This window comes from Coenobita brevimanus, chromosome 97 (assembly GCF_032717465.1).
Source record: "Coenobita brevimanus isolate Jiangsu-jjx chromosome 97, ASM3271746v2, whole genome shotgun sequence".
NCBI lineage: Eukaryota > Metazoa > Arthropoda > Malacostraca > Decapoda > Coenobitidae > Coenobita > Coenobita brevimanus.
The window spans coordinates 21,224,135-21,233,931 of NC_137050.1; the positions used below are offsets into that span (position 1 = coordinate 21,224,135).

A 9,797-nucleotide genomic window follows, 5' to 3' on the forward strand; every position below is an offset into this window, starting at 1 on the left:
GTTTTACCTCAGTTGGGCACTCTCTCTCTCTCTCTCTCTCTCTCTCTCTCTCTCTCTCTCGCACACACACACACACACACACACACACACACACACACACACACACACACACACACACACACATGCTGACTATACACTCCACGCCCTTGCTTTGTCAGGCGGTAGGGGTAATAATAACACAAAGGCTGATTGTCCACCGTACCCGCAATTCCAGAAGAAATATTTCAATCCCGGCTAATGGCACGTACATGTAGCTGGTAACATTTGTACTACAAGGGGCACAGGGAAGTAAGAGTTGCCACCACAGCCACATTCGAGTCATATCTGCAGATATATATTTTCATTTAGAAAGTATTGTTTTTGGATTTGTAACAAGTTTTAGCGATATTTTAGCCAATTTTGCGTTTTCCTTAGCGATTCTCTAGTGGCTGTTTTTGTTAGCCACTTTTTAGCACCCTTTTAGAGCAAATTAAGTGACGGCAGTGAATTTGGTCTGGCAACTGAACCAGAAGGGGGCGTGTGTAGGAGAGCAATAATCACCCCTGTTTGCGTACTTCTTTGGCCCTACCGGAGACACAGAACTTGTTGGGATCCGAAGGCCGCCTCAGTAAGAAGTCTTCATTAAGTGCCTGCCTGGCTGTTCTCAGAGCCAGCTAGGTGTGAATAACGTCGGGTTGATGGCCCTTTTTGTGAGTCTTTTTATCACTACCGCCGCTGGAAAAATTATCATCTTGGAAATGGAACATCATCAGATACAACGTACAGGATATAACGGTGGCCGGGGATCTGGCGCAGGATATGATGTTATATTATTACCATGGTTAACAATATTTTCACTTGCAAGAATAATGGACAAAAAACTGACTGAGACCCTATGACCCTCTTTCATCATTATAGGAGTGATGATGATGATGATGATGATGATGACGATGACGATGACGACGACGACGATGAAGGTCATGATGATAATAATAATATAAATAATGATGATGATAATAATAATAATAATAATGATAATAATAATAACTATAATAATAATAATAATAATAATAATAATAATAATAATAATAACAGCCAGACGACACAATCCCGCGTGGGGTGGCTGTTTGTCTTGAGTTTGTTGTTTTACAGGGAGGGGCACTAATTTTCCGCCAACCCACTTGATATGTAGGGAACACGTATGGGTTGGTTATATGGTTAACACCCAGCGTTGTAAATGGTTTCCTGGCTTACAGGAAACCATTATGCTTGTCACTAATGTAAAGCCATCTGTAAAGGAAGGAATGGTAATAAAAAGTGACGGGAAAAATGGGAAAATTAGGAAGCGAGGAGGACAGAACAGAAAAAAAAAATGATAAAGGTGAAAGAAGATGTAGGCAGCACTACATCAAGTGAGTGGCAGATGGTCGGTCACCACTACCTACCACCATTTAATAATAATAATAATAATAATAATAATAATAATAAATAAATTATTACTATGATTTCGTTAATGCTGGTTATAAGACTTCCGCCTGTTTCAGCAGAAAGACATTTTAGGCCAAACATCTTACCACACATATGGCTGAGAAAGGGAGAAGGGAATCGTACAGCCTTCCCTCTTCAAGTCTTTAAACCCTCAGTAGTTAAATACCTCAGTAGTCCTAGTGCTGTCGATAAGCATAAATCTATTTCAATACTATGAGACCTGCTTTCACCCACCTTGTATATATATATTTACCCAGCTCTCTCTCTCTCAACAAATGCACAAATTCTCTTTATGACTCTGAACACACCTTAACAATAACTTACTAGCAAGGAAAACAAGTAAAAACAGGAGAGAGCACACCTAGTAGTTTATCCTCTCAGTGACGGAGATGAATTTGTACTAATAAGTATTATAAGAAGACGGCAGATAATAGAAATATAACACTATGCTTTTGAGGCTTGTCGAATGAAATTATTAGACGACACAGGCAATGAAAAGCCTTTTTTTTTTTTTTTTTTTTTTGTAGATATTAGAAACGAAGTGTACAGCTGAGACAAAAATGTAAAATGTTTTACGGAAAATTTGCAGTATGGCTTACTGATCCCTTTTAGAACAATAATGGTATTAATTATGGTATTTTGGCCACCTACAGACGGTTTTAACAAACATTAAGTTTGAAGCGGTCTCTCGGTTTCCAAAGTTAGAAAACAGTCTCTGCTACCTTTATCATTTTATTTTTAAACTGATAAACCCCAGACGACTTTATTCAATCTACGTGCAGTTTTAACTTGCCCAAAGGTTGAAAATAAATCTTGGCTTACTTTTCCTTTTAATGCAGGCAACTCAACTTAGACATTTTATAATCATCTACGACGAGGGTTTTCTTCCTGAGGTAATACATGGTCCCAGTTCACAACAAGAAACTCGGAGGTCCACGACGGGGTACGAGAAGCTGAAGGAAATTTTAACTTTCTCATGGTCGGAATAATTCTTGTATTGTAACTGGCGCCTGACGATTTTATTCCGCTGAGAAAGAGTCCTATAAACATGAGACTTGATTCTGTCACCCTTAACCTTCTCAAAATGGGAACAACTACACAGTACTCTATTCCAACTAACGTCAGCGATGAAATGCACTACAAGTGAGTCAGAGGGCCCGAGAGAATTAAAAAAATGTGACTAATTGATTCTGATGTCTATACCAACACAGCTGGATAATTCCTGAGAGATAATGCCAGCTTTCCCACTGAGTACAGGAGTTAGGAAACAGAGTCTTAGTAATTTGGCTCTGGTTTGCTGTGAGTCAGATTAATTTGTGACAGTAAACCAACTTCTTTGACTATGTGGGTAAATGCATTTGATATTGTCGTTTATAAACATTTCATCCCACGACTTTTCAAAACTCTTTCTTCGACATGACGATTTATACACCTCAAGATAGACCTTGCAAGCTGGAGAGGTTAGATATAGTCCAAGACCAATCAACTATTATGGGACTCTTCTATGCTGAGTAAAATTCTGTGACAGCAGCAAAAGTAAGAAAAAATTATCCTGATAAAAAAGGTTATTGGGTCATGATGATATTAATTATAAATTATTAGATCTCAAGGAGTTTCTTTTTCTTCTGATTATACAGCTTAATTTCTCATCATTATTACACGGAACATAGTGAAATGAGGTCTACGTGGATATCTGAGGCTTACCAAAGGGGGGAATGATGCCGAAAAAGTTGAGAATCGCTGTTCTGTGGGTTGAAACAGTTGTAATGGTGAATGAACGGCTCACGTATGTAATAATGTTACAATTTCCAGTAAGCCTTTCAACAAAATAACGTCTTTACATTTTCTGCTTGTAGGTCGGTGAGGGCTTTCACCATGCATGTACTCGATGTAGTGCTGCCATTAGGTGATGGGGAAATGAAGAAGCAAGCGTGCACACACACACACACACACACACACACACACACACACACACACACACACACACACACAGATAATCACTAACTTCAGATAATATTCTTCAACTTGAGAGGCCCTTCTAAACTGAATAATATACCTTACCGGTAATTTATAAGTTGCAAGAACAAATACACATCATCGTACTGAACGGGTTCACTATTGTATACAGTATATCAGTTTTCTTGTGCAGCAAATTTTACTCGCTGATATTTCGATACTGCATGTAAACTGTCTCATGGTCGGGATAATTCTAGTGCTGTATTGTTGCTGACAACAAATGCTTTTATTCAGTCGAACGTAAGTCACAGGAGCTTAAGAGTGTTAGTACTGTCATCATTAACCATCTCATGGTCAGGACAACTCTCGTGTTCTACTTCGGCTTACACCAGACGATTTAATTCAGCTGGGAGTGAATCATAGGAGTCTGAGTGTTAAATCTTACATAACACTGACTATTCTTATACCTTTTTTTTTTTTTCATTCATTACTGCGGTGGATGGGTAGCGTGTCTAATAATTTCTCCTGACCTGAGTTTAAGGCTATTATTTTTTATTTTGTAGAGGATTGCCATCGCGCGGTGGCACCTATATAACAGGGGTCGACTCCACTTCCTGGTTATACGAATGCCCCTCACCTCTCATCTTATCCCCCAAAGGAGAATGGTGGACTGCAGGAGAGCATATTCAGCATACAGTCCGCAGGGTTAACGTTCAGATCAACCCGCAGGGATACAACAACAACAACAACAACAACACAAGCAACAAGAACAATAACATTTTCATATATTTTTGCTGTTTTCAGAGAGTCGTGTCAGTTACGAGACGCTTTTCGATCTGGAGTGGTTAGATATGACGTTCATTAACCGAACTCATCAAAAGTCTCCTCTTTGTTGAATATAATCATGTGGAGATACGAAAGATAAACAACAAAACTTCATTTTCTTAAAAGGGCTGAAGACATTACATTCAGTCCTTACGATTCGAAGACAGAAGTATAGGATGGGGTTTGGCTTGTCATCCGAAGCAAGGTAACTCTGGGATCTTTACGTCCTACTAAGTTGCTGAAGAATGGAGTGGGCATTATACAGCCTAAATTACCCCCTCTAATGTTTGGGACAACTCTAACAACAGATGATTTTCTTTACCTAAGAGAAGGTCACAGGAACCTGGGTGTTAAAATGCGAGCGACTGTTTATGTAATTTTATATTCGTAGTCTTCTGATGTGGCATTCTTAAGGTGTTTAACTGGGGCACTGTGCTTCATAAATATTTCTTAATCATACTTCTTCCTGGTTTGTGTACTGTTTTATTTTGATCTTTTTTTCTGTCTCATGGTTCGTCATCGTTAGCTTTGCAGTTCTGTTACTCATCACATAGCTGAAATGTATGCAAGTTCCGCCTTCCTGTATGTTTATAGATAGCGGTTAGTTTTTGTTTCCCTTCTCTTTACTATGCCGTACTTTTCCATCTCTACGGAATTATATATATATATATATATATATATATATATACACACACACACATATACACACACACACACATATACACACACACACAGTATGTCTATCTATCTATTGCCAGACACCATAACCCCGTAAAGGGTGGCCATTTGACACTTAGTTGTTTTACAGGGAGGGGCACCAACCCTCCATCAACCCACTTGTTGACACGTAGGGAGCACGTATGGTTTGGTTTTATGGTTACCACCCAGCGTTGTAAATGGCTTCTTGGATTACAGGAAACCATTTGGCTTGTCACTCAATGTAAAGCCACCTGTAAAGGAAAGAAAAGGAATAAGAAATGACAGGAAAGATAGAAAAAATAGGAAGACAGGAGGGCAGGCACAGAAAAAGAATGATAAAAGCTAAGGATGTAGGCAGCACTACATCAAGTGAGTGGATGATGGTCGCCACCACCTAATGGTCCGAATACTTGCATTCGCATCTGCATTCAAAAATATTCGCATATTCCTTCAATATTCGCATTTGCATTCGCATGTTGTCATGCGAGTATTATGAGAATGTTAATAATGTAACTTTATAAAGTTTGTAGAAAATCAAATGAGTTGAAAGCATGAATTGAACGAATGTTCCAGGTTAGTGTTGCCAACCAGGCAGCTGTGCCAAGTTAGCTAGGGCTGTTTGCTGCATCGCTCATTGTTGCCAGATTCCCAGAAAAGTCTAATTTCTCCAGATTTTTTCCCTAATGACAGATTTTCAGATTTTCTCATTAAAAGTGGGTCATCTCTAGATTTTTAGCTCACAACTAGAAAAAGTACTCTAAATCTCAAGAATTTCTGAGAGAGAGAGAGAGAGAGAGAGAGAGAGAGAGAGACTATCTGATGTGATCTGGGTATGTATGTAGTTCGTCCAGGACGCGTCTGATATCCCTGGGGGATGCATTGTAAGAGTTGGGTCCTCGTCCTGCATCCTCGCAACAGAGAAAATTGATTGAAATTGGTTCATTCAATTTTCTATGGCTGAAACTCTTACTATGAAATTATTTCGTACAACAAAATATGAATATCTCACGTTTCTTTGCCATCAAACAGAATATTCGCATTCGCAATTGTATTCGCGAATACTGAAAATTTATATTCGCATTAGCATTTGCAAATATTGAAAAATATACATTCAGACCATCACTAATATATCTATTTATCTATCTATATACATACACAGCATCTACCAACGGCCATACCACGTTGAGTACACCGCTTCCCGTCCGATCAGCAAAGTTAAGCAACGTTGGGTCTGGTTAGTACTTGGATGGGTGACCGCCTGGGAACACCAGATGCTGTTGGCATCCCTACGTGTCAAGTGGGGTTGGTGGAGGATTAGTGCCCCTCCCTGTAAAACAAATAACTCTAAGCCCTTGGCCACCCCGTTTGGGATACATGGCGTCTGGCAATGAATGAATCTATATATATATATAATGTATAAATATATACATATATATATATTTATATATAATATGTATCTATCTATCTATCTACAGTATATACTGTAATATATATATATATATATATATATATATATATATATATATAGACAGATGTATAGATAGATAGATAGACAGAGATATATGTGTCCGACCCTGGGCATAGGCTTCGCAGCCTGCTCCCAAGGTCCAGTAGTCCTACATACCATACACCTCTAAATGTCACCACTTCGGCGCTAACACCCACCGTCCATATGGAAAACATGCTCGGGCTGTCTGTGTATTGGTATTAGCGGGCGTATTTTTGCGACACGGCGCGTCTTCTGGTAGATCAGTAAAGTCTGCCTTTATGATATTCAAATCCTTAAACTGTTCTCTGCCCCAGCGGGGATATATATATATATATATATATATGGCCTGGCCATAATCAATCGTCAGTTCAGTCCCTAAAGCCTAGTCGTCTTTGTTTCCATAGAGCGTCAACTAGTGGCGTTACACCTCCCTACTTCACATGGCACCAGCTTGGGTATTGCTCGCTCTCTGTACTTTTTGAGACGGAGAAGTACAGCATCATGCAGTGCGGTGCACTGGGAACAGAGAGCGTATTTTTATGGCACAATAATGGCTATTGGAAGACTTGAAAGAGACAGCTACATGCTTAAAATTCAAATCGCAAAGGTAAAGAGAAGCTCAAAATTTTGTCGATCATTTATGGAACGCCCTTAACTATTTGGATTAAGTTTACATCTTACAACGCAGAATGCAGGTAGTAATGATACAGAGCGGCCATCTTCGTTATGTGCTTCAAAAATTATTGTGGAAAAAAAAAGAGGGGGGGGGGGTTGGCTTGCTCTTCCCTTACCGATGTAAGTTTTAAGAGCATGGGTGTAATAACGACCAACTTCCAAGGTTAAACTGAGACTCAAACCTACGTCATGAGAATTTACCAACTACCTCAGTGCTATGGCCACTCTGTAACGGTACGAGTAAGATGCTGAAGTGAGGGTAAAGATGAGGATCTTCCAAGGTTAGGGTGAGGGTGATTCTGAGGTAAAGGGTGAAGGAGAGAAGATGAGGTTGAGGGTGAAGGTGCCTGTGATGGAATGGGGGAAGTGTGAGGGTGTTTATGAGCAGCGGTTGACGATGAAAATGAAGACAAGATTAGGGTAAGGGTGATGGGTGAGAGTGAGTGAGTGAGGCTTAGAGTGAAAAAGTGAGTGATCGTGAAGAATACGGACTTGATCAGGGTTAAGAATGAGAACGAAGGTGAAGGCGAGAGTGTGGGAGAGAGTACGCGAAGGATAAAGACATGAGTAAGTGTGAAGGTAAGGGCGAGGATGAGAGTGAATGTGAGGACGAAGGGCAAGAGTGAGAATAAGTGAAAGTGAAAATGAAGGTAATGACGAGATGTGAAAGTCAATGGCGAGGATGAGACTGAGAGTGAAGGGAAGTGAAGGGTAAAGAGGAAAATAAGTGAAAATTATGATGAAGCTAAGGATAAGAGTGATCGTGAGGACGACGGTGAAGGGTGAGGTGAAGCTGAGGGTGATGGATACAGGTGAGGGTGAACGTGAAAGATAAGAGTAAGAATAAGGGTGAAGATGAAGGCGACAGTTAGGACGAGGAAGGTGGCAAGGGTGGAGGGTCAGGGTAAGTGACAGTGAAGGCTGAAGGCGAGAGTTAGAGTGGAGGTGAAGATGAGAATGTGAGTGGAGATTGGGGTGGGGGTGTCAGAGTGAAGGGGGGGTTGATGTTGAGTGTGAGTGTGAGGACGAAAGTATGCGTGAGAGTGAGGGTGTGAGTGGAGGCAGGAGTGAGGGTAACGGTGAAAGTGGGGTGACAGTATGGCTGAAGAAGTACAAAGGAAAGCAAACAGCAACTGACCTACTGGTCCTTTCATGGCTGTTTGTTTTGGTGAAGGTTATAACTAACAAAACTATTCTATGAATTAAAAGACAAGGATACAAAAGCAGGAAGGGTGGGGAATGGTGAAGGTGAGGGTAAGCATAACGGTAAGGGCAAGTGTGAGAGTGAAGGCAATGATTATTGTGAGAGTGAATGTGAGAGTGAGAATGAGTGACAGTAGGGGGTAAAGGTGAGGACAGAGTGAGAGTGCGGATGCGTGTGAATATGCAGATGGGAATGATGGTGAGAGTGAGAGTAAGAATAAGGGTGATGGTTAGAGCGAGGTTGATGGTGAAGGCGATGGTGATTATGACGGTGATGGTAAGACTGATGATGGTGAGAGTGACGGTGGAGATCACAGGGATGGTGATGGTAACAATGACCGTGGAGGTGAAAGCGGGTGATGGTGACTGTGATGGCAGTGGTGATGATCTTGCTGTCCATCACACCCCATCACGGCCAGCACCCAGTGCCCCGCCACCTCAACTTTGCACCACAATGGACAACTTCACCCCACTATTTTACAGGGTGCTGGAGGCCACAGTGGAGTTGCCTCGACCCTCGTTTCAGGCGACTCTGGTTCTTAGGAGTCTCGTTTACTTAAGTCGTAAATGGCCAACGAGACTCATCCGGGTTACGACAAGCTTCTGATGAGCCTGGTTCTTTTCGCACGTAACGGAGGCCTTAAAAGGTAGGACAGAGGGCGCCCGCCCGTGCCCCACGCCGGTCTAAGTACACCCGATACCATCTCCAGGCACTTCAATACATCACCACTGTGTATTATTTTCACTCCACCCGGACCGCAGACCGCACACACCCAGGACTGCGATATGAGCTCTGGTTGTGGAGGCCAGAAGGGTGGTTGGGTGTGTGGGGGTGTAAAGAGTGATAAGCCCCTTGAGCTGGAGCCAGTGTAGCGCCCTCAAGTGTAAAACCAGTAGCGTGAGGTGTCTGAGTCCAGGCTGGGTCTCCGGCCGTCACAACGCCTGCACAACGCCACTCCCTTCACGCCTTTCTTGCCTGCCTGCCTGCCTGCTTGCTTGCCTGCCTGCCTGGCCTGCCGACCTGCCTGCAGCCTGCCCTCCCCCTCGCATGCCTTCCTGTCAGATAACTGGCCGCATATTAGCCCTTGTTGCAGGGACGGCTGGCCTGTAATTTAGTGTGTTTACCACCGTCCAGTCTACATGCCAATTTGGGAGGTTAACTCTGAGTTTGGTGGCTGCTCGTTATATGCGTACCTGCTTGTAGTTTGACTATAGCTCCCCGATGGTTTACTGCCGGAATAACTCTTCCTACTTACTCCCCCATTCGTCTAGTGATTACACGCTCGCAACCCTTCATTACGGTCATCTTATGGTCGGCCAGAAATTGCCTTCATCTGCCTATCGTCTCGAGAGTTGACTAATCTGTGACGACCCGAGTGACGCGCCTGTTCAAACACTGCGATCTGCTGGCGGCGAGGCTGGGGAAACTCAGAATTATCTTGATTACGGGAACTTCTATTTCTGGGCACTGTGGCTTCACTTA

The 9,797-nt window shown here is 42.1% G+C and overlaps 1 non-coding gene across 1 annotated transcript; it reads left to right on the forward strand.

Moving 5' to 3' along the window:
• The first annotated feature begins 6,111 nt into the window (after positions 1-6,111).
• Positions 6,112-6,230, forward strand: LOC145413901 (5S ribosomal RNA). Its single transcript, XR_013899779.1, has one exon. It is a non-coding gene; the product is annotated as a 5S ribosomal RNA (ribosomal RNA).
• Positions 6,231-9,797: the final 3,567 nt, after the last annotated feature.